A 26516-nucleotide genomic window follows, 5' to 3' on the forward strand; every position below is an offset into this window, starting at 1 on the left:
GAAAACAGACTCATGAAAATTGAGGTAATTTTATACACTTATAATGCTAAGGAACTTCTTGTTTCTCGGTGGGCCGCGCCGGCTGGCTTATCGGTTTCTCTGGGTGTAATCCCATCACTGGCGCGCAGTCCGCACAATCGATAACAACGAAGCTACACATCTGTAGCAAAACAGACTTACATAACACTTTGCAAAGCGAACCACAAATCGATAACGTCAAGCAATCGGAACTTCTAACTCATGAACAAAATAAACAGCTGTAACAACTATGAACATGTAAGCAACAAAGGTGAGACACTCAATATAAATCAACAAAAAACACTATTTATCCACCTTATTCTTCCAAATCGGTCCCCGGTTCCGGACCCAGCGTACCCGCCCAACCACGAGACGATCACCTACTCGTCTCCCACTTTTTGGCCACTAAATGGCCTACATTAGCCCGTGTCGACCATCATGCCCACTCTCCCCAACAATATTACTTTAGCCGGACATACTTTCTTTCAATATGTGCGTATAATTGGTTACGTTTTCTTAAAATTTATAACCATTATAATCATCGCTTATGGCATTTACTTTGCAGCTATTTAGAATCTCATGCAAGTGGATATTTCGTTAACTTCAAAGGTGCGAATAATGGTTTGTGTATTCTTATAATTGTTGGCATTAATATTTCTTTTATTTCTTTCTTATTTGCACGAGGTCTCCGTTCAGATGAATTAGTATTCATGCACGTGAACATTTCTTCCCCGGTGCGTATTAATGTTGCATATATGTATACTTATGGACAAAGTGTATTAATTCCTAAGTATTTCTCTTATCTTCTAGAATTCATTTTTTATTTTAACAGTACTAAATGAAACAGGCGACGAAATACTACAAAGATATTGCTAGTCGCCGCAAAAGAAACACGCACGGAGACGATTTACAGGCAATCTTTACGCCGATTTAGGAACAATGTGCCTACTTAACTTCTTAAAACTGGGTATGTCACGATAATCAGTCGTGCAACAGATAGGTGATTACCCTATCTAAAGAGCTCTCTGGGGGTGGTAAGGGGCGATATAAATGGGTAATTCCAATTAGGTAAGTATGTGAGCACAGTTCGCGCAAGTGTCAATTTTAAATTTTTATATTTTACAGGTGCAGATGCATCACCTTAGAAAATTTTCCATCACCGTTCGTACTCTAAAGTGAAACTCGGCGTAAGTGCTTATGTATGTATGGATATAATTTATAAATACAAAAAAAAAAAAATAATTTTAATGACAAAAAAAAATCAGCTCCTTTTCAGGGAGTACGATCAGGAGTCTCCATCATTTCTCTGCCAAGGGCTCGAACTAGGATGGGTACAATGGAACGGACTCACTCGGAGAATGTGGGCGTGGTCTCGCCTGTGGCCGCTTCTTCGTTGCTGATGCCCGGTCGTTGGAGGCTCGTCTCGTCGCATTAAGCATTGCGCCGACGCTTGGCTGCGTCCGGCGTCGCGGATATGGCTGGTGTGCGCCGCTGAGCCGAATCCAGGCCGTTGGTATGTTTCGTGGGCTTCTCTGGTGCGGGAGCTAGTCTTTTTGTTGCCGGAGCCGTTAATTTTTATTTTTTTATTAGTACGTCTCGTCGCACTTAAGTTTTAAGTTTTTTTTTTTTTTATATTTTGTGACTTGAGCGTTTTAATTTACGTATATTTATTAAATTGCAGAACAAACAAAACCAAAATTTTTATTTTTCTGTTAGGTTATTTATTATGACGTCGATATGCAATATGCAAATTTTATGCTCACTTCGAGCTGGCACGCCCGCCGTTAACCGCTGATCAAATCAAACTCCTCGTACATTTAGGCAGCAACATCATCGGTGCCAAATTTCGGCACACGCATACATTGGCGAGGCGGGCATCGTTGCTGCCCATTCACACAGCTGCATTTTTTTGGGTCAACGGCCCAAATGACGGCCAAGGGCATATCCAAGGGCTTCGCCGTGGGCCCAGCTTCACCCTGCATACTCTGACCATATGACAAAACGATATCGGCGTGGCCGATAATATCGCACGCAACCAACTAAGTAAACCCTCGGTGCTGCCGATACCGTCAAATGCAACATCACCACGCAGATTTTTGTAACGAAATGAATGACCGTTACAAGGAATCTGCGTGCGGATTTCATGGATTGACCCAGTCGGCAAATAACGATGCCCAACGTAGGCCACACGCACGACAAGTAAGCTATATTTTCGAACTGACCCAAAAGAAAAAAGGCAGGATAACCGCTGCCGCCGCCATTGCCTGGCAGGGAGGTGAGCAAATTACGATTATATTCGCCCGCGTCCCTGGAGATTTTCTAACTCGGACGACTCGGCTCTTCAAGAATTTCCGGGCGAACTTGGCATTGAAGGCTTTGCCGAAGCTGCTTAGTGCGAAGTTGCGCCTCCACACTTCCTGTCCCGGTTCCAGATGGAGCTGGCGCGCGCGGTGGTCGTATCGTTGGCAACTTCGCTCGTATGCGCTGTGCAGATACATAGTCTCTCACTTGTATGGCCATGTTGGGGCAATAATATCGCCTGCGCAGCGCATGCAGCGTTTTCCTCATGCCTCCATATGCTGTCGTCTGGTCCGCGTGTGGTTGTTGGATGAGTCCTGCAGTCAGCGACTCCGGCACCCAGAGCTTCCAACTTGTGCCTTCGACCTCATCCTCCAAGCTGTCGTTCACGGTCCTCTAGAACAGAAGTCTGTCCTGCACTCTAAGATCCGGCAACTTCCCTTATTGGCTCATCACCTGTTTTATCAGCTCTCGATATTCGGTGCTCTCGAACTCCGGGGTCTGAAATCCCAACAGATCCTCCAGGGTCAGTTCGACCTCTTCTACGCTTCGGGACAACGTGTCTGCGACGACGTTGTCGGCTCATTTGCGGTACTGTATAAAGAAAGGGAACGCTTGCAGTTCTAGGAACCACCTGGCTAATCTCCCGCTCAAGTCTTTGAGACTCATAAGCCACTGCAGGCTTGCATTATCGGTGATTACCTTGAACGGCATTATATCCACGTATGGTCTGAATCGATCTATGGCTAGTTTGGCGGCTAGGGATTCTTTCTCGGTCACCAAATAGTTGATCTGGTGCTTGTTGAGTTTGGTCGAGAAGAATGCGATCGGCCTTTCTTGTTGCTCGTCGTCTAGCTGGAACAACGCGGCTCCTACTCCGTAGTAAGATGCGTCGCATTGGATGAAGAATGGTCTTCGAAAATCCGCGTGGACTAACACCGGGTCTGTGCTGAGGGCTAACTTCAAGCTTTTTATGGCATCTATGGCCTCGTCACTCAACACAAATCTACCCGTTCTCTTCTTAAGGGCATCAGTCAACGGTACCGAAATCTCGGCGAAGTTCTTTGTGAATCGTCGATACCACCCCGCTGTACCTAAGAGGCTTCGTAGTTCCTTGACCGTTCTCGGCTTCGGGAAGTTCCGGATCGCTTCTACTCTTCCCGGATCCATGTGCAGCGTCCTGCCGCCTATGATGAAACCCAAGTAGTTCAGGTTGCGGAATTTTGACTTCGCCATGCCTATGGTGAGGTTCGCGTTCCTCAGACACTCGGCCACCAATTCCAACTATTTTAGGTGCGTTGGAAAATCTGCCGATTTTATCAGCAAATCGTCTAGGTATACGAATACGTTGGACCTCAGATTCGTCGGGATTACCTTGTCCATGAGCCTGCAAAGTTGTTGAGTGGCGTTGCAGAGCCCGAATGGCATGTAGCGGAACTGGTACAGAGGCCTCCCTGGTACGGTAAACGCCGTATACGCCCTGCTCTTCTTCTCCATCTCGATTTGCCAGAGCGTGAACTTAAGATCGACGCTAGAGATAAAATGAGTCTCGTCGATTCGCGATAGGATGCACTCGATGCATGGAAGCAGGTAAGCGTCCTTTACCGTCACACTATTTAATTTCCTGGCGTCTAAGCAAAACCTGTTCTTCCCAGGCCTCATCACCACCATCGTCCGGTTGCTCCAGGGGCTGTCACTCTCCTCGATTATGCCTAACTTTAGCATTTTATCCACCTCGGATCTCCTGTTTGGCCGGAGACAGCGGATAATGTCTGTCCTTCACGGGCTCTGCTCCCTCGATCTGCTGAATTCGGTGCTGCAGCAGGTGAGGTTTCCCTAGGCCATCCTTCTCAAATTGGAGAAATCTGCGCTTTACGCTTTCTAACTGACTCCTCTGATCGTTGTCCAGGTCCCACATTTCCGGATCCGCCGCGAAGTCGTCGTCGTCCCGATAATAAGCCACCTCTGGGTTCGCTACCGTTACCTCAGATGCCTCTGGGGGTGTTTCGGGCTTTCTGACCGGACCGAGCAGCTCTGGTACGATCTCGAAGGCTCGCCAGAAATCGATTCCCAGAAATCGATTCCCAGCAGCACAACGCGACCCAAAATTGGGCGATTGGCACCCGCCGCTTTCCTCACCATCGATTCGTATGGCCGCGCTTCCCATCCCAGTTCCTCCACTAACTCCCGGCATCCTCGTCCCAACAGACTGACTGAGGCCCCCGTGTCCAGCAACCCTTTCATCTTTCCACTTCGGCGAATACGCGTGGGTCTATACTATCCTCCCGTCTCACCGCTTCGACGACCCGGCGTCGGGTAATCCTGCGGAAGCGCGCACGTGCCTTCACCACTCTCCGGGTGGCTAGTGTCATGCCTTCCTGCTGTCGCTCACCAAAAATTCTATTTCGGGCCGACATGTATGCCCGAACACGTTCTTCATGTGGTAAGCCCCTAAGTGTTCCTCCTTTGCTTATATTATTATTATAATTAGCCTTATCTTGATCCTAATCCCAAATCTCCGTCTTCTTTCCAATGATTATTGGCCTTGGTAGGTACCCCTCTCCTGTTTCCCCGCGGTCGCCGTCCCGGAACGCGTCTGTCCCGCAATCACCGCGCTCCCTCTGGGGTTTCCCGGACAGTTTTCTCACTGGGAGCAGAAAGTGTCCGGCTTTCCACACCTATAGGCAGAATATTTTCCTCTCCTTGGACAGGCAGTCTCTAAAGACGTGATCGAACTGTGTGCAGTTCCAGCATACAAGTCGGGATGAGTTCCTGCCTCGCACGAATGCTTCCTCCAGTTCTCCCGGCGGCGTTTCTGTACGATGTGGTGGTACTTCAACCTCGTGGACTACGGGTCTCGTTCCTTGTGGACAACGCGACGGCGGTAGGTACCCCGTCCGGCTTCTGCGACCCATGTGCCTCTCCACTTCTAGGCACTCTTGGCGCAGCTTATCCACGGTGAGTACGTCCATGGCATAGATATATTTCGCCAGACTTTCTTTCAAGCCGCGCTTTATAATCTTCACCAGCAAGTGGTCTCTCAGCGGCTTCTGGAATCGCGCGGCGAGTTGACGCATGTGATGGATATAATCATCCACCCCTTCGCTGGCGTGTTGCTCTCGATGTAATAGCTTCTGCATCACATCGTGTTACGTCTGGTAGCCCAGGAACCTGTCCAAGAGGGCATGTCGCAGTTGCATCCCGCTGTAGACCCTAGAATGTCGGACGTGCATCCAATACCACTCGCGGGCGCGGCCGGTCAGGAGCAGGTGGAAACCGCGCAGGACCTCCTTCCACGGGCATTGATACTGCCTCTGCAGCAACTCTAGGCGGAACACGAAGTCCTCGACCGAATTCATCGCGTCCTCGCCGTCAAACTTGACGTTCCACCGCTCGAGCTTCATGTACGCCGATTCTCGTACGTTGGCGTACGCCTCCTTCGGTTGAAAATCATCCGCTCTCTGAACCTCTGTTCGGAAATGGCGGTTATTCGGGTTACGCCAGTTCCTCGACTGACCATCTGCAACGTAAACTGGGTTGCTGGATGAATACTCAGCCCCCCGTGCGTCTTGTCTATGTGGCTTCGGTGGCACCGGTGGTGGAAATTCCTCGCGCTGGAACACTTCCCGTTATTTCGGGATGGCGCCTGTTCGTGGTCCCGGTTCTCGTTGTAATAGCTTCTGCATCACATCGTGTTACGTCTGGTAGCCCAGGAACCTGTCTAAGAGGGCATGCCGCAGTTGCATCCCGCTGTCGACCCTAGAATGTCGGACGTGCATCCAATACTACTCGCGTGCGCGGCCGGTCAGGAGCAGGTGGAAACCGCGCAGAACCTCCTTCCACGGGCATTGATACTGCCTCTGCAGCAATTCTAGGCGGAACACGAAGTCCTCGACCGAATTCATCGCGTCCTCGCCGTCAAACTTGACGTTCCACCGCTCGAGCTTCATGCACGCCGTTTCTCGTACGTTGGCGTACGCCTCCTCCGGTTGAAAATCATCCGCTCTCTGAACCTCTGCTCGGAAATGGCGGTTATTCGGGTTACGCCAGCTCCTCGACTGAGCATCTGCAACGTAAACTGGGTTGCTGGATAAATACTCAGCCCTTCGTGCGTCTTGTCTATGTGGCTTCGGTGGCACCGGTGGTGGAAATTCCTCGCGCTGGAACACTTCCCGTTATTTCGGGATGGCGCCTGTTCGTGATCCCGGTTCGACATGTCTCGGCGACTTCGGCGCAGTGTTAGTCGCGGCCGCGTGGCTCCCTGGCGGCCTGATCACATCAATGATGCCCTTCATCATTTCCATGAAGCCATCTCGCATCTCCTCGCGGATGGACTCGCTGATGCCAGATGGCAGAGCATGCCGATACGTTTGGTGGGCCTGAGCGATCGCCGCGTTTGCTGCCGATTTGAGCACTAAGTCTTTCGGGGCTTTTTGGAACTCCAGGTTCCAGGTTTATCTTGTTGCGCCAATTCTTTCTCCAAGTCTACCAGGTGACCCTCTTCCGGGATCTGTCTCTCTGGAAATCCCCGGAAATTCATTGGCGTTCGCTCCAGCCCCCAGCCGGGCGCGGCGGTTGCAGAGCCGACGCCCCATCAGCCTCAGAAGCCTTATGAGACACCTGTTCCTCAGCCATACTTATCCCTTCTGAGAACTGTACCCCTCTCTTCTACAAGGCTTACTATGCTTATATAAAAAAAAACTTATCCAATATTCCTAATAATTAATAAATAAATAAACACCCACTAACAAATCTTACTAAAAAAGAACGATAAATTAATTCACATCGACCACAAAAACACTCACAAAAGTAAATTTGTTTCTTTCTAATTAATTTCAAATATTTAGGGGAGAGAAGACAAATCCTAACACTGGCTAACTAATCTACGCATAATCTGGACAGTGGACAACACTTAAGCATTCGTCAATTGCTCAGTTCGTCAGTTTGACTGACGAACGGCATTCAAGGAACGCTACCTTGAAGGCTATTTGGTTTTTGTCGCACTTCTGGGCACCCTTAGGGTATGCTGTGTGATAGGTGCGGCGCTGGATCGGCTTTATATCGTCCTGGATCACCTGTCTCCGAAGCTCATTTAACTACGGCCAGCACACCCCAAACGTTAGCACAGAGTGGGACAAAACAAATAGAAAACATTAAGCAAACTCTAGTAAGACCTACCCTAATATCACATCACAAGTTATTTTGTCGTGGCGGCTACCACCAGGCTACGATAAACGTTCGCGAACGTTTCGCCAACATGCGAACGTGACTTACCGTCAACAACCACTACAAGAAAACTTGTCATATTTATGGATATTCTCTACTTCCGTAATCCGAGAAGCAAGATTGCACAACACGCTGTGCGATTATGAGCTACCTACTCGTGCCACATAAGACTTCAGCGGGGTGGGTCCTGAAGCCAAAGGAATTCTTTTCTCTGTACCTTCATTTATATCTAATTTATTTTTCTTTGATTACGCACCGACTTCACAGAAGCCGAGTGCTTCTTCAAATTGGGCGCCATATTGTTACGGAGCTGCTGGTTTCTCGGTGGGCCGCGCCGGCTGGCTCATCGGTTTCTCTGGGTGTAGTCGCATCACTGGCGCGCAGTCCGCACAATCGTTAACAACGAAGCTACACGTCTGTAGCAAAACAGACTTACATAACACTATGCAAAGCGAACCACAAATCGATAACGTCAAGCAACCGAAACTTCTAACTCATGAACAAAATAAACAGCTGTAACAACTATGAACATGTAAGCAACAAAGGTGAGACACTCAATATAAATCAACAAAAAACACTATTTATCCACCTTATTCTTCCAAATCGGTCCCCGGTTCCGGACCCAGCGTACCCGCCCAACCACGAGACGATCACCTACTCGTCTCCCACTTTTTGGCCACTAAATGGCCTACATTAGCCCGTGTCGACCATCATGCCCACTCTCCCCAACAATATTACTTTAGCCGGACATACTTTCTTTCAATATGTGCGTATAATTGGTTACGTTTTCTTAAAATTTATAACAATTATAATCATCGCTTATGGCATTTATCTTTGCAGCTATTTAGAATCTCATGCAAGTGGATATTTCGTTAACTTCAAAGGTGCGTATAATGGTTTGTGTATTCTTATAATTATTGGCATTAATATTTCTTTTACTTCTTTCTTATTTGCACGATGTCTCCGTTCAGATGAATTAGTATTCATGCACGTGAACATTTCTTCCCCGGTGCGTATTAATGTTGCATATATTTATACTTATGGACAAAGTGTATTAATTCCTAAATATTTCTCTTATCTTCTAGAATTCATTTTTTATTTTAACAGTACTAAATAAAACAGTCGACGAAATACTACAAAGATATTGCTAGTCGCCGCAAAAGAAACAAGCACGGAGACGATTTACAGGCAATCGTTACACCGATTTAGGAACAATGTGCCTACTTAACTTCTTAAAACTGGGTATGTCACGATAATCAGTCGTGCAACACATAGGTGATATAGATCTGTATTAAATCGCTGAATTCTACCTTACCCTATCTAAAGAGCTCTCTGGGGGTGGTAAGGGGCGATATAAATGGGTAATTCCAATTAGGTAAGTATGTGAGCACAGTTCGCGCAAGTGTCAATTTTAAATTTTTATATTTTACAGGTGCACATGCATCACCTTTGGAGTTTCCCTCACCGTTCGCACTCTAAAGTGAAGCTCGGCGTAAGTGCTTATGTATGTATGGATATAATTTATAAATACAAAAAAAAAAAAATAATTTTAATGACAAAAAAAAATCAGCTCCTTTTCAGGGAGTACGATCAGGAGTCTCCATCATTTCTCTGCCAAGGGCTCGAACTAGGATGGGTACAATGGAACGGACTCACTCGGAGAATGTGGGCGTGGTCTCGCCTGTGGCCGCTTCTTCGTTGCTGATGCCCGGTCGTTGGAGGCTCGTCTCGTCGCATTCAGGATTGCGCCGACGCTTGGCTGCGTCCGGCGTCGCGGATATGGCTGGTGTGCGCCGCTGAGCCGAATCCAGGCCGTTGGTATGTTTCGTGGGCTTCTCTGGTGCGGGAGCTGGTCTTTTTGTTGCCGGAGCCGTTAATTTTTATTTGTTTATTGGTTCGTCTCGTCGCACTTAAGTTTTAAGTTTTTCTTTTTTTTATATTTTGTGACTCGAGCGGTTTAATTTACGTATATTTATTAAATTGCAGAACAAACAAAACCAAAATTTGCATTTTTCTGTTAGGTTATTTATTATGACGTCGATATGCAATATGCCAATTTTATGCTCACTTCGAGTTGGCACGCCCGCCGTTAACAGCTGATCAAATCAAACTCCTCGTACATTTAGGCAGCAACATCATCGGTGCCAAATTTCGGCACACGCATACATTGGCGAGGCGGGCACCGTTGCTGCCCATCTACACAGTTGCATTTTTTTGGGTCAACGGCCCAAATGACGGCCAAGGGCATATCCAAGGGCTTCGCCGTGGGCCCAGCTTCACCCCGCATACTCTGACCATATGACAAAACAATATTGGCGTGGCCGATAATATCGCACGCAACCAACTAAGTGCTGCCGATAACATCAAATGCAACAAGGAACACCTAATTATAATACCCAGAACATAAAAGAGACAAGAATAAATAATCTTAATAAAAACCAAAAGGATTTGGAAAAAAAATACTACGTTCAGGAAAGCAGCCATAATTCACGGTAATAGCCTGTGTCCACTGAACACATTTCTTACACATTTCTGAAAATGTTACATTTTTGCGAAATGTGTGAAATGCGCCCTGTGCGTTTCCTCATATGAAAACATATATCACACATATTTCAAAAAGGGACCTGAACATATCATGTTTTTTGCAATGATTAATCGAGATTTCTATCGATGTTGTGATAAGTATCGTAAACATGGTAAAGTATCGTAAAGTATCGTAAACATAAACAGCTGATATGTCAACGAAGGCAAGCGGCAACTTTAAATAGAAAATTTAATATTAATAATAATCCACAGTTTTAAGAATTTAAACATGGCAAAATCTCGAAAAGAGTCCCTAAAATGGAGACCTTACTTCGAGAGCGCAATTTTTTAGTTTTGGAAGAAAAACCTTATTTATGTAAATTTGAGAAACCCGATCAGCTTGCGGTACTTACGACACTCCCATGTTAGCGCCAACCGGTGTAACGCCATTATGAGAAATTGGAAAATGTGACATTTCTTAAGCCAGTGGACCGAGGCTATTACATATCTTTTACTTACTCTAGACAAAAACTAGTTTATTCAATTTATTACTATACCGAAGCGAAAAGTTGCTGAAAACATTAAGGGTTAATATGTATATTTTATATATGCAAATATGCAAAAGACGAAAATATGTATCGTTATAGCAAAAGTAGGATTAAGCCGTGCAGATTATATTATGCGACTAAAGGCCATTTTAGATTCTTAATAAAATTACCGGAGGTGTGAATAATATTTAGCGCCACTACTTTACGGTGCACAGCTGATATATATTGCATGCGACTGATCAAATACTCGCCAAGCTGTTATCAATTTTTTTTTACCGTTGTTTACTCAGGGTTCTCATAAGCTCGGTTCACGCCTTGAAACAACAAGACGATAAAACAACAACTGTTTCAAATTTTCGTACGCATGTTCATTTGGCTGTTAGAAAAAAAAACTTATTTTGGCTCGTGAACCTGCTTAGTAATACCAAGTAAACAGAACAATTGTAAATTATAATGAGGTGCTCCAGCTTACCATTTAGCAGATCCAGCGACGAAAGTACTTTCGGCGGTGTCCATACGAGTGATATTTATAAATATGCTTAAAGGCTTATTTTTCTAACGCATTGTTTTAGATGAATTAAAGTTGTAAAATATTGATTTGCCAATAAAAATCACTCTGATTTTTTTCACTTAATGTTAAATCGGCAACTTTTCACTTTAGCACTTTATACGCAACACAAAAAAATATATACAACTTCTTCGTCGCCAGGTTGGCCGTTCAGTAATTAACTATTATAACTTATTCAATTAAATTATTCGAGCATAGCAAACTTGTTAAATCAAAAATATTTTTCACTCCATTCCGATTCTGCTTGTTTATTTCAGAGAGTGAGAAATTGAGCTTGTATATTTCCGCGACAAAAAATTCTTCTCATTGTTTTGTAGCGCCAACACTGTGCTTATTATTTATTTTTAAATTTAGCACACAAGATGAAAAAAAATACAATAACGTATTAATCGATGGTAGAAAGGTCGAGTCTGGTTTAAGGAAGTGTCATCTAACCTCACCGTGTCGAATATTTCCAGACACGCATTTTTCTTGTAAATCGAACACAAGTGTGCAATTCCCAAGTGCAATCGAGAAATTGTATGTTTCAGATAACATTTTAGATAAATATAAATATCCTAATATATATATATATATATTATAGTATTTTATATTTATATTTTATTTTTGTTGTCATATTCTGCGTGGGTAGGCAATCTGCAAGTAGTAGTAGTAGTAGTAGTAGTAGTATTTTGGATAATTAATACTACTAAAACTTAAAGAAATCTACTACTAAGTATTTAACCAATTGTTACTCAGAACTGCATTAACAAAAATTCCATTGCCTACTCTTGGGTACACAACAAAAATAGTCAAATAATTTTTGGTAATAAGCGCCACAAGGGGGATAAGCGCTTGTGAAAAGGACTGAAAGAGAAGTTATTGTTCAATATCTTTTGCATGATATTTTCCAATTAGATTACCCTGCATATCTTCAATCTCATAATAACTATTTCCTAGCTTAAGACGAATTCTTGCTTTTACGAATGTCGGGGCAAGCTTCGCCTTAAACCCCTTGGCAAAATTACCTTGTTGAAAGTTTCTACGAAAGACTTCCTGTCCAACGACATAGGAAACTTATCGGGTTCTTAAATTGTAAAGCCTTTTGTTTCATGAATATTGATTGTGCATCAAGTTGACCGCTTTGTTTTTCATTAAATCGAAAGAATCGTCTCTGTTAAATGACACGGTACGATCCTCGAGTAAGTTTAGGTCACGTAAAAGCCGATAAGGAGAACCATTTGTTATCATATGTTGACCAAAGACAAGTCTATACGGGGTATTATTTACTGATGTATATAAGCTTGAGCGTAAGGAGCAGCAAATTTTACTCAAATTTTCGTCCCAGTTCGATTGATTGGGATAAATATAGCCTTTATGGCAGAAATCACAGAGCTAATAACTCGATCGGAGGCATTGGCCTGTGGTGCGTAGACCGCTGTATAGGCTGGTTTATTCTATACTTTTGCATTGAATTATTAAAGACATGCGACTTGAACTGTACTCCATTATCAGAGACTACAGTTTCGGGAACGCCGAAATAATGAAACAGGTCCTCTTCCAAAAATTGTATAATGGCGTCTGCAGAAAATTTTTTTACGGCTTTCAGAAAGGGAAATTTCGTAGTGTTCGAGTACAATAAAAATTCCTACATTACGAACCTTGGATCTGGAATACGGACCGAGAAAGTCAACATAGAGTCTGAGTCTGAGTACATTATTTGGCCTTTTAGTAGTTTTGCAGATGTCGCACTGGTTAATGTATTCTTTAACTGATGTCACCGAATTGGACCAATTGTAATACCTTGTAATGGTCGACGAGACCAACCAAGAAAGTAAACACAGTTCCACTACATATCGTTTACGACAAAAATGTCGCCTGTGTTGTAACAGACAAAATCTTGCATTTGTAATGTACCAACTAAAGCTTTTGTTAATGTGCTTGAAGAAAGTCAAGCTTTTCCACATGTGAGCTTTATAAGATCACCCCCAACTTCGTTGTCTCCACTCGTCATCCGGGAGCATGAGCTTTTTGTTCGGAAGCCCATAAAAGCGCGCGGATATTATCAGAAGGCCTTTTTCTAATATTACCTCCCCATGGTTACATATCGGTCGTGGTTACATATAAAGCCGAGAAAAACAAGCCGAAAAATACGCCATATAATTATATGAGAACAATTGGGCACGGAGGGGCCATATCGCAATCCCCGGTGAACCGGTGAACACACTCACGTGGGACGGACAACCAAAACCCCAATCTAAGGGCATCTCATCTTCACTTCACTTTTAGCAGCTTCTTATATAGCTGAGAGGACGGAGGAGAGAAGAAGAGCCTGATTATTTCGATCGTCCTTAACCGAATCGTTGCTAGTGCTCCATAAGATATTTTTTAGTTTTGGAAGAAAAACCTTATTTATGTTAATTTAAGAAACCCGATCAGCTTGCGGTACTTACGACACTCCCATGTTAGCGCCAACCGGTGTAACGCCAATATGAGAAATTGGAAAATGTGACATTTCTTAAGCCAGTGGACCGAGGCTATTACATATCTTTTACTTACTCTAGACAAAAACTAGTTTATTCAATTTATTACTATACCGAAGCGAAAAGTTGCTGAAAACATTAAGGGTTAATATGTATATTTTATATATGAAAATATGCAAAAGACGAAAATATGTATCGTTATAGCAAAAGTAGGATTAAGCCGTGCAGATTATATTATGGGACTAAAGGCCATTTTAGATGCTTAATAAAATTACCGGAGGTGTGAATAATATTTAGCGCCACTACTTTACGGAGCACAGCTGATATATATTGCATGCGACTGATCAAATACTCGCCAAGCTGTTATCAATTTTTTTTTACCGTTGTTTACTCAGGGTTCTCATAAGCTCGGTTCACGCCTTGAAACAACAAGACGATAAAACAACAACTGTTTCAAATTTTCGTACGCATGTTCATTTGGCTGTTAGAAAAAAAAACTTATTTTGGCTCGTGAACCTGCTAAGTAATACCAAGTAAACAGAACAATTGTAAATTATAATGGGGGCTCCAGCTTACCATTTAGCAGATCCAGCGACGAAAGTACTTTCGGCGGTGTCCATACGAGTGGTATTTATAAATATGCTTAAAGGCTTATTTTTCTAACGCATTGTTTTAGATGAATTAAAGTTGTAAAATATTGATTTGCCAACAAAAATCACTCTGCTTTTTTTCACTTAATGTTGAATCGGCAACTTTTCACTTTTGCACTTTATACGCAACACAAAAAAAATATATACAACTTCTTCGTCGCCAGGTTGGCCGCTCAGTAATTAACTATTATAACTTATTCAATTAAATTATTCGAGCATAGCAAACTTGTTAAATCAAAAATATTTTTCACTCCATTCCGATTCTGCTTGTTTATTTCAGAGAGTGAGAAACTGAGCTTGTATATTTCCGCGACAAAAAATTCTTCTCATTGTTTTGTAGCGCCAACATTGTGCTTATTATTTATTTTTAAATTTAGCACACAAGATGAAAAAAAATACAATAACGTATTAATCGATGGTAGAAAGGTCGAGTCTGGCTTAGGGAAGTGTCATCTAACCTCACCGTGTCGAATATTTCCAGACACGCATTTTTCTTGTAAATCGAACACAAGTGTGCAATTCCCAAGTGCAATCGAGAAATTGTATGTTTCAGATAACATTTTAGATAAATATAAATATCCTAATATATATATATTATAGTATTTTATATTTATATTTTATTTTTGTTGTCATATTCTGCGTGGGTAGGCAATCTGCAAGTAGTAGTAGTAGTAGTAGTAGTAGTATTTTGGATAATTAATACTACTAAAACTTAAAGAAATCTACTACTAAGTATTTAACCAATTGTTACTCAGAACTGCATTAACAAATGTTCCATTGCCTACTCTTGGGTACACAACAAAAATAGTCAAATAATTTTTGGTAATAAGCGCCACAAGGGGGATAAGCGCTTGTGAAAAGGACTGAAAGAGAAGTTATTGTTCAATATCTTTTGCATGATATTTTCCAATTAGATTACCCTGCATATCTTCAATCTCATAATAACTATTTCCTAGCTTAAGACGAATTCTTGCTTTTACGAATGTCGGGGCAAGCTTCGCCTTAAACCCCTTGGCAAAATTACCTTGTTGAAAGTTTCTACGAAAGACTTCCTGTCCAACGACATAGGAAACTTATCGGGTTCTTAAATTGTAAAGCCTTTTGTTTCGTGAATATTGATTGTGCATCAAGTTGACCGCTTTGTTTTTCATTAAATCGAAAGAATCGTCTCTGTTAAATGACACGGTACGATCCTCGAGTAAGTTTAGGTCACGTAAAAGCCGATAAGGAGAACCATTTGTTATCATATGTTGACCAAAGACAAGTCTATACGGGGTATTATTTACTGATGTATATAAGCTTGAGCGTAAGGAGCAGCAAATTTTACTCAAATTTTCGTCCCAGTTCGATTGATTGGGATAAATATAGCCTTTATGGCAGAAATCACAGAGCTAATAACTCGATCGGAGGCATTAGCCTGTGCGTAGACTGCTGTATAGGCTGGTTTATTCTATACTTTTGCATTGAATTATTAAAGACATGCGACTTGAACTGTACTCCATTATTAGAGACTACAGTTTCGGGTACGCCGAAATAATGAAACAGGTCCTCTTCCAAAAATTGTATAATGGCGTCTGCAGAAAATTTTTTTACGGCTTTCAGAAAGGGAAATTTCGTAGTGTTCGAGTACAATAAAAATTCCTACATTACAAACCTTGGATCTCGGATACGGACCGAGAAAGTCAACATAGAGTCTGAGTCTGAGTACATTATTTGGCCTTTTAGTAGTTTTGCAGATGTCGCACTGGTTAATGTATTCTTTAACTGATGTCACCGAATTGGACCAATTGTAATACCTTGTAATGGTCGACGAGACCAACCAAGAAAGTAAACACAGTTCCACTAAATATCGTTTACGACAAAAATGTCGCCTGTGTTGTAACAGACAAAATCTTGCATTTGTAATGTACCAACTAAAGCTTTTGTTAATGTGCTTGAAGAAAGTCAAGCTTTTCCACATGTGAGCTTTATAAGATCACCCCCAACTTCGTTGTCTCCACTCGTCATCCGGGAGCATGAGCTTTTTGTTCGGAAGCCCATAAAAGCGCGCGGATATTATCAGAAGGCCTTTTTCTAATATTACCTCCCCATGGTTACATATCGGTCGTGGTTACATATAAAGCCGAGAAAAACAAGCCGAAAAATCCGCCATATAATTATATGAGAACAATTGGGCATGGAAGGGGCCATATCGCAATCCCCGGTGAACCGGTGAACACGCTCACGTGGGACGGACAACCAAAACCCCAATCTAAGGGCATCTCATCTTCGCTTCACTTTTAGCAGCTTCTTATATAGCTGAGAGGACGGAGGAGAGAAGAAGAGCCTGATTATTTCGATCGTCCTTATCCGAATCGTTGCTAGTGCTCCATAAGATAACTAAGATCAAAAAATAAAAAAAAATGTGCTGCCCCAGCCAACCAGCATAATTCTGGCTTATGGGCTAATATTCTGGCCACCAGAGTGCCATTTCTTGAAACACGACTGCAGTGCCGATGGGAGCAGCCGACGGGTTTAGGATACATTGAAGCTCATGGCGATCTCATCCACCCCAACCGGATCCCCAGCGACGTAGAACGCCAACAAAAATATTGACATAAATGAACAAAAAAACGAGAAAGAAGAGCTATCTTCGGCACACCAAAGATCTAATACCCTTGCAGACCCAACCTTTTCATTATGCTCATAGTGCTTTGCCCCTATCTAAGAAGTACCGGGAAAATAGTAAATGCCGAGTTTGGTCAAGATATCTTGATAAACAAAATGTTTTTTCATACAACTTAATTTTCGACCGATCGTTCCTATGGCAGCTATATGATATAGTGGTCCGATCTTGATAGGATTTTGCATATATATAAGGAGCATAATAAAACCAAAGACAATATAAACACTAAGGTGAGTAACGCCATACAACAAAATGCTACTATGCAGCTTGATTTTTTTCAAATTGAGAACGAAAAGGAAATCTGTAGCATTGCGCTCTCACAGCCGAGAGAACGAAAAAGCTAAAAATAGAATTTGCTCTCAGCTTCGGCTGAGAAAAGTCTCTGGCGCAGATCACGACTTACCCAAAATTTCTGTTGATATATGAATGAATTTTGTGTACTGAGGTTGGCTCCGTACAAAATTTTTTTTTTTTTAAGTAATACAAAATAAATTAAGGAAATAAAAGTGCAAGTTTGTGGATTTCAAAAATACATTTAATTAATTTTTATTTTTTTTTATTTTATCACTGTTTGTTCAAGTTATAAAGAACAAAGTACCCAGGGAACACCGCGAGGAGGCCATTATAATTATAATGGGGTCATAACCAAATATGACCTTAGAGTTAACTTGAAACGAAATTGTATTTTCTTAATTGGAGAATAAAAATAATATTAATTTAATTTAGAGAAATTATGTAAATATTTGCATCGACTTAGAAATACATATTTTCTGCGGAGCCAACCTCAGTACACAAAATGCATTCATATATCAACACAAATTTGGGATAGGTCATGATCTGCGCTAGAAAACTAACAAAATTAATTTCTTGCCAGCTAAATCCAGTGCAGTGAATAACAACACGTACATACATACTTTAAAGTTCTTATGCATGTATAATTCACTCATACAACCAAAGGTGCACGCACGCTATTGGCTGAGACAAGAACATCTCTCGAGCATACACTAAAAGAAAAGTGAAGTCTTTGTGTAAAAATTATAAAAGTTCTTAAATTTTCCTGTAAAATTAATCGTTAATATCTAGGGTAATATATCATTTAAATAGAGCATGCATTTCATTAATAAAGCACAATCACTTTGCGTCGATCGTTAGTTCTAAACTTTTTCGCTCAATGTACTTCGAAAACGAAGCGACGCAAAGCAGCATTGACCAGCTTTGCTGAAGGCAGGCTGGCGACTAACTTCGTAGCTCGTGTCAGCATCAGCAAGCCGCGACTTCGGCATTCGTTCGTCTGGTCTTTGAAGAACGAACAACCAGTCGGCAGGCATGCAGGTACGAAGCCTCAAAGGCCAGATGAAAGGCCAGGCTAGAAATTTTGCATCGCATTCAAATGTATGGGTGTTACTCATCTTAGTGTTTATATTGTCTTTGGTAAAACTAATAAATGCCGAGTTTGGTCAAGATATCTTGAAAAACAAAATGTTTTTTCAACCAAAAACTTAATTTTCGACCGATCATTCCTATGGCAGCTACATGATGAAGTGGTCCGATCTTAATAGGATTTTGCATATATATGAGGAGCATAGTAAAACTAATAAATGCCGAGTTTTGTCAAGATATCTTGATAAACAAAATGTTTTTTTCTTACAAAAACTTAATTTTCGACCGAACGTTCCTATGGCAGCTATATGATATAGTATATGAGGAGCTTAGTAAAACTAATAAATGCCGAGCTTGGTCAAGATATCTTGAAAAACAAAATTTTTGTTCATACAAAAACTTAATTTTCGACCGATCGATCCTATGGCAGCTATATGATATAGTGGTCCGATCTTGATAGGATTTTGCATATATATGAGGAGTAAAGTAAAACTAATAAGTGCCGAGATTGATCAAGATATCTTGAAAAACAAAATGTTTTTTCATACAAAAACTTAATTTTCGACCGATCGTTCCTATGGCAGCTATATGATATAGTGGTCCGATCCAGCTGGTTTTCACATATGTGCTGCGTGCAACAGAGAGAGGGAGTTCTGCAAAGTTTCATTAAGATAGTTTGAAAACTGAGGGACTAGTTCGCATAGAAACAGACAGACGGACGGACGGACATGGCTATATCGACTCGGCTGTTGATGCTGATTAAGAATATATATACTTTATGGGGTCGGAGACGTCTCCTTCTATGCGTCACACATTTCACGACAAAATTATAATACCCTCTGCAAGGGTATAAAAATATTCTGCCTTCACCTGACGTCGCGAAAAAGAAATTGTGTTATTTGTAGCCTATGACAAATACTCAGTCCTGTTATATTACCAAGTGTAAGCATAATTTTTATGAGTTTGTCTGGAAAGTTGGTTACAAACAACCACACATGTCCAGATTGTGCATCTGCAATAGAAACACAACATTAAAAACTAGTAATAGGAAATTGTTCACCTCGTTCAAAGGAAACCAAGCCTCCAGTTGCGGGTCCGAGTTTTCGCGTGGTGACACAAAAATTAGCTAGAGCCATGAAAAAAATCGCAACCCAACGAGAAGCCCCTGGTCCTCGCTCTCTTGAAGTGAGCGATGGGCTGTTGCTATGCTTGGTGTCAGCAATGGGACCAACCCCCAGACAGAATACCAGAAGAAGGGGTCGTCCATATCGATCCGCTAACAAGATCCGCTAATAAATCATCTGTTCGTATAAGAGAGGAAGAGTTAATCGAAATTTTGAAGAACAATCTGCTTCCAGAAGCACGCCACAAATTGCTATATCAACCACTACTTTCGGTAGGTCAGTTGCGTAGATCTGAACAAATGCTTGAAAACTTGGTAAATAAGTTATATGGTCGCACGGAAGGAGTCTCCAGAACAAAACCGTGAGTGCAGCGACGACAAATGAATTTGACGCAGATGTAGACCCAGCAGTAGATGGTAGTGGGGAACCGGAGTTCGCAGCTATCCGCCATTTAAATGTAACCTGTTGGAATTGCGATTTACAAGGACATGTGTGGGAAAACTATCTTGCACAGCGTCGAATATTTTACTATGGATGTGGAACTATTAACATTAATACAATGCAAAATATACAATCACCGCCTGTCTGAAAAGCGGCAGAAGGGTGTGTCCACAAACAACCGGATGCCCCCGACCAGTTGAAAGCTACTGCTCAAGCAGCATGCACTAGTCCTACCGCTGATATCGTTCGTCCTGTAGTCATTTTAAAACGTTCCCAGGATGATCCGATTAGTGCGGTAGACTTTCTTAGTTTTCGTCCTTACCAGGAGAGTCGGAGAAGTTATTTAGAAGATAGACATAACATTTTTAGTGAAATTAGTCCGTTAAGATCTAGAAATGCGAATGAAAAAATATGGTAAATTATTAGTGTCCACAATTTGTAATAATTAAAATGACTCACGTTGTTACGCCGAAGTGTCCTTTTTGCTGTTTACGGGACACGGGCTATTAGATACCGGTGCGAGTGTGAGCTGCAGTGTATCTTCACTGGCTACGGAAAAGATTTCTGCTTTATCTGAATTTAAGCCTCTCAAATCTCACGTAAGCACCGCAGATGAAAAATATCACAATACGGCTTTAATGGCTTATAAAGACATTTCAATACCTATGCAGCTTTATGTTATACCATACCTGAGCAGAGGCTCATATTAGGTGTAGATTTTGGGAAAATTTTCGCCTTAGCTCTAAATATGATTATTTATATTGAAACGCCCTCTAAAGAAATGGAAAATAGCGGCCCCTCAAGAGAAGTAGAGAATGCTCATGTGTGTCCTTTAACCTAGGTAGAACTTCAACAGCTGGAGGTGGTGAAAAATCTTTTTCCTAACTGTCGCGAAGGATTAGGGTACACTAATTTGATTCAACATCATATTGAGGTTGGCGACGCAAAACCCGTAAAACAGAGTTTTTGCCCTGTCAGCCCAGCAGTTGAAAAACTTCTTTATGCCGAAATTGAGCGTATGTTAGAACTATATGTTATCAAGCCATCTACAAGTGCTTGGAGCTCACCGACGCGCCTGGTTATTAAACCCAATAAAATTCGTCTGTGCTTAGATGCGCGTGAACTGAACGAGGCCAGTATTGCCCAGTATTGATGGAATTTTTCACGTATGCCCAGGCTAAAATAATTTCATAATTGGACCCAAATTGAATTGACTTTAGATTCAAGGTCGTTGACTGCATTCACCATTCCTGGTCGCTGTACCAATTTAAGGTCATGCCTTTTGTCCAATGCAATGCGCTCTCCATCATGTGTCGTCTCATGGACGACATTATTCCTCCTGATCTTCGACAGTGTGTATTTGGGTACTACTTAGATGATGTGTGCATTGTCTCTGAGAGTTTTTCTGCTCATCTGTCAGTGTTTGTCCTTCTCGCGGGGCAATTGCTCAAAGCCAACTTAACACTGAACATTGACAAAAGTCATTTTTGCGTGAATAGAGTCAATTATCTAGGGTATGTAATAGGAAGTGGTGGTATCCATACGGATCCCGCAAAAATTGATTGTATTCTTAACTGGCCAGGGCCAAAAATCCTTGAGCAGATTCGCGGGTTCTTAGGAGTATGCGGCTGGTATCGACGTTTTATATTTAATTACGCCGAGTTAACGTGCCCTATTACAGACAAAAAAAGTGTGTTTGGCCAGCAGAAGCCCAAGAGACTATGGATAACTTAAAAAAAAAATTTTTACCTTCATTGCGTCGCCAGCAATTATGGAATAGGGGCTGTTCATGTTCAACTTTCACCTGATAATGACAAAATGCCAATCGCGTTTATGTCAAAAAAGTTGAGTCACGCCCAACGCAATTATAGTGTGACGGAGAGTGTGTGTGGCCATAATCTTGGCTATTGAAAAGTTAAGGTGCTACTTAGAATTACTGGAGTTTGAAGTAGTTATAGATCACTCGAGTCTGTTGTGGCTTATGCGTCAACAAAATGCAGCCGGTAGACTCGCAAGGTGGATTGTCGGCTGCAGCCTTATAACTTTCCAATTTCGCACCGAAAAGGAAGAGATCACATCGTCCCCGATGCGTTATCCAGGTCGGGTGAGGCTGAATTGGCAGAAAATGTCCCAATAATAGATTTAGAATCAGCTGCTTCCTTCGATCCAAAATATATAAAGTTGAAAGAGAAATTTACTCTGCAGCAGTCTAAATTTCCAGATATTAAAATAACTAATCAATTTATTTATATCAAAACGGAACATGCGAATGGAAACAAAACGCATGTTAACATCGTGTGGACATTATGGGTTCCTAATAGTCTTAGGAACGATGTGCTCCTGCAAGCTCATAACAGTGTGATTTCGTCGCACTGTGGGATGCACAAAACTATCGAGAAATTACGTAGAAATCTTTTTTGGCCTGGATTAGCGCGTTAGATCATTTTAGTAAATTTCATTGGGATAACTGAGCATCAAACACGTTTATACAGCGTCATACTCGCCCAGAGCAATGCGGCAGAACGAGTAAATCGTTCCCACTTAGTAACTATCCGTGCATACCTTAAAAAGGAGCCAACCAAATGGGATAGATACATTTTGGCCATTTCGTGTGCACTACGATTATCCTTGCACCAATCTTTGGGTTGCTCCCCATATAAAGCCCTTTTTGGGCTGGACATGATTACTCATGGAGCAGATTTTCGACTCTTAAGAGAAGTGTCACTTTTAGAAGAGCCCATACGGCCATTACAAAGAACAGATAATTTGGCCTTGCTTAGAATAGATATCCAAGCCAATATTCGCAAAGCATATTTCCAAGCTTGTTTCCTTTAAAGATGGCCAAGAAGTTTTTCAGCGGAACTTTGCTCTCAGCAAATTCTCGCAAAATTTCAACGCTACTTGGGACCACAATTTGTCAAGTCAAGGATTAAGAAGAGGCTTGGCAGTAGCTCTTATTTATTAGAATATTTACAACGGCGTGAATTAGGAACATATGACGCAAAATATATTCGTTGCTAAATCCCGCTAATCTTCCAACTACCGTCTCAGATTATCGGGTGGTGTAATGGTTGATGAGACCAATCAAGAAAATAAACACAGTTCCACCAAGTATCGTGTACGACAAAAATGTCACCTGTGTTATAACAGAAAAAAGTTTGCATTTGTAATGTACCAACTAATGCTTTTGTTAATATTTATTTATTTATTTATTAATGGTCGACAAAACGAGTGTCTAAAAACCTAGTTAAAGGATAAAATTTTCTAAACAGCATCACCGACCGATGGAGGTGTTTTATTTGCCAGTCCGGCCAGCTGTGCCCCTTTTCACAGCTAATTTTGTCAGTAACGCTATTAGAGCCTACATCTAAGCATAAGGTTGTAAGTAGGAGAAAAGTGATCTCAAGTAAATTTAAATTAATCTTAATTTGCTACGTTAATAAAGAAAATACAATAAATAGGAAAAAAGAAATAAAAAGATTGTTAATAAAGTAAAGCAATGTAAGTTAGATAAAGAGTGTTAAGTAGATGGGACAAGGAGAAAAGTAATGGGAAATCACCGACCCGGTGGGGGAAAATTTTTCAGCCTGTCCGGCAAGCTATGCCCCTGCTCATAGCTGGGAATGGTCAGCGACTTCCCGAAGGTATCCTGAAAGCAACGATTTTATTAGAGACAGGGTAGAGACAGTTCGGTAGAGAAAACGTGATGTAAACTATTATAATTTTTACATAGCACGCGAAAAGGATTGTGCATAGCGTAATATTTTGTACACGTAGATAGTAATAAGGGGCGATAATTTCTGGTTGGTCTAGCCGGAACAGAGAATTGAAGACACCCTAGCAGAAAAGGAGAATCTATGTCGCCAATAATCAACTTATGTAGAAGGACAACACCGAGAATTGTCCTACGGTTGTTTAACGACAGAATGTTGAGAAGAAGCAGTCTGCTGGAGTAGGACGGCAACCGAAGATTAGGGTCCCAATTTAAACTTCGTAAGGCAAAAGCAGAAATTGCTTCTGAACAGATTCAATACGATCCTGGCTGTTGTTATACTGTGGAGACCAGATGCAAGAGCAATATTCAAGGATAGGGCGAACAAGAGAGATGTACAGAGATTTTGTTATGAAAGGATCGTTAAACTCTTTAGACCATCGTTTAATGAATCCAAGTACACCTTTTGCCTCATTAACAATGGTATCTATGTGAAGATTGAAACAGAGTTTAAAATCATAAATAACGCCTAGATCCTTAACTGTTAGTATACGTTGCAAAGGGATATTGTCGATTGTATAACTGACAAGATAAGGTGTAGTACGATTAAATGTCATAAACATACACTTTGAACAATTTAGATGCAATTGATTGGCCGAACACCAAAGTTGCATAGCGTTCAAATCGTCTTGTAGACGAGAATGATGTTGGGGGCTAGTGTATGATAGAAAAAGTTTGACATCGTCCGCATACATGAGTACACGGGCATGTGATATAACAGAGGGGAGATCATTTATAAAAAGAGTAAAGAGTAAAGGTCCAAGATGACTACCTTAAGGAACACCAGAAGTAACGTGAACCCTTTTATAGGTAGTCAACCTCAGTATTACTCTTTGGGTCCTACCTTTTAAATAAGAATTAATCCAAAGTAAAAGGGACAGAGGGAAACCTATTCGGTCAAGTTTAAAAAGTAAAATGTCATGGTGCACAGAGTCAAACGACTTACTGAAGTCTGTGTAAATGACATCAGTTTGCATTTTCGAAAGGAAAGCATCATTTACCAAGGAAGTAAACTCAAGCAGATTGGTCGTAGTTGACCGATTCTTTACGAATCCATGTTGAACAGGGGAAACAACTGATTTGCAGAAATGCTGCAAATTCGAAGTGATTATTTTTTTTATTTGTTTTGCAATGCCCCTGTAATTTGTATATTAGACTTCCCACTTTCTTGTGAAGAGGAATGATATAAGATTCTTTCCAAAGAGATGGAAAGACAGAAGTTTCAAGGGATAGATTAAAAAGCTTTAGCAATGGATAAAAAAGGGAAGAACTACACTCTTTGAGTAGACAACTAGGAATATTGTCCGGCCCAGGAGAGTAAGAAGATTTTAAAGAGTTTATAGCTAATAGGAGAGAGGAGTGTGAAATAATAGGGGGAGGTACAGTACTAGCGGAAGAAATAGTATAAGGATAAGAATTATTATTAAGACAGACTGAAGAGTAAGTTGATTGGAAAAAATTAGCAAAGAGGTTAGCAGAATCAGTGTCATTGCTAGCTTTATCCATCCCAAGAAAAAAAGAAGATGGCAAACTTGAAGACTTACGCTTAAGTTTACAAAATTATAAAACTGTCTCGAGTAAGATAATTCTCATAGCATTGAGAATTAAGATGAAAGAAGTTCGACTTGGCTATGGAATATTTAGCCAAGTCTGTACACGAACCAGACTTATTAAACTTTTTAAAATATTTGGATTTTACATATTTTAGATGTGATGATCTGGGAGTAAACCAGAATGGTTTTGAAAAAGTAGTCGAAGGAATTGACTTAGGAATACACACATCTAAGAGGGAGTTTAGGGTGATATAAAAAAAATTAATGGCTGTATTCATATCAACTGAGTCATATAAGAAAGACCAATCGGTTGAATAAATAAGCTGATTCAGTAAAGAATAATTTCCTTTGCGAAAGCAATATCGGGGCTTATTGGCTGATAAGCACGAAATGAAAGGATTACAATTTAGCATTGCAATCTCTAAAGTTGGATGAAAGACATCCTCAGGAAGAGATAAAGGAGGGGACCTAGACACATTAGAAATAAGGTAGTCGTTAACAAATACAAGGTCAAGTGTTCTATTCATATGATTAGAAATTGAATTGATTTGAAACAACGAAAGATCAAGCATGCAGTCTATAAAATCGTGCTGTGCTGAGGGCACTAGATAATTTTCAGCAGTAAATAATGACCAAGAGATGTTCGGCAAATTAAAATCACCCAACACCATTAATAGGCCATTATCACGCACGTGTAAAGAAACTTCTTTAATACAAGTAATATGATTCATATAAACTTGAATATCAGAAGAAGGTGGGACATAAGAGCATGTTACATAGATATTCCGTGTAGGAAAAGACAACTTAACTAAGACAATCTCAGCGTCAGTAGGCGTACTAAAACAGAATAGTTCAGACTGGAGAGTGGCTTTAACGGCAATTAACACCCCACCACCTCGAGTCAGCCGATCATTTCTAAACAAAATAAAGTTATTCGGTAAAATCTCAAAATCAGATATGGTTGAGTTTAACCATGTTTCTGAAAATGCTATTATATCCGAATCGAAGGAAGTGCTGGCCATAAAAAGATTTTTAAGCTTTGAAATGAGACCTCTGACATTCTGATAATGAATAAAGATTTGGTCAGAAGATGAAACTAGTTTCTTGGGGCAGAAATGGTACCCTGTATTGAAGGGACTGGAAGGGTGACAGGCTGGTTACGCTTTTTAGGCTTGAACTCATGAACAATCATGTGTGGAGGCCAAAATCTGGGATCACAAATGATTGGGAACATATCATGTGAAACATTTATTTTGAATGATGATATTTCACGAGGGGTGGAGAAATT

The 26516-nt window shown here is 41.2% G+C and overlaps 2 long non-coding RNA genes across 4 annotated transcripts; both read left to right on the plus strand.

The window, feature by feature from the left end:
• The first annotated feature begins 293 nt into the window (after positions 1–293).
• LOC116649994 (uncharacterized) lies at positions 294–1698 on the plus strand. 3 transcript variants are annotated; one of them, XR_011417315.1, is made up of 6 exons: positions 294–510; positions 584–627; positions 703–752; positions 829–1086; positions 1144–1205; positions 1284–1698. It is a non-coding gene; the product is annotated as an uncharacterized lncRNA (long non-coding RNA). The 3 variants fall into 3 exon arrangements; XR_011417314.1 differs by having other exon boundaries at positions 298–510; positions 1144–1217; XR_004302986.2 differs by having other exon boundaries at positions 298–510; positions 715–752; positions 1144–1217.
• A 6369-nt stretch (positions 1699–8067) lies between these two features.
• On the plus strand, positions 8068–9920 carry LOC116649998 (uncharacterized). The gene is made up of 3 exons (XR_011417313.1): positions 8068–8308; positions 8383–8426; positions 8514–9920. It is a non-coding gene; the product is annotated as an uncharacterized lncRNA (long non-coding RNA).
• Positions 9921–26516: the final 16596 nt, after the last annotated feature.

Source organism: Drosophila virilis, unplaced genomic scaffold (assembly GCF_030788295.1).
Source record: "Drosophila virilis strain 15010-1051.87 unplaced genomic scaffold, Dvir_AGI_RSII-ME tig00001625, whole genome shotgun sequence".
In the NCBI taxonomy this organism is placed as follows: Eukaryota; Metazoa; Arthropoda; class Insecta; order Diptera; family Drosophilidae; genus Drosophila; species Drosophila virilis.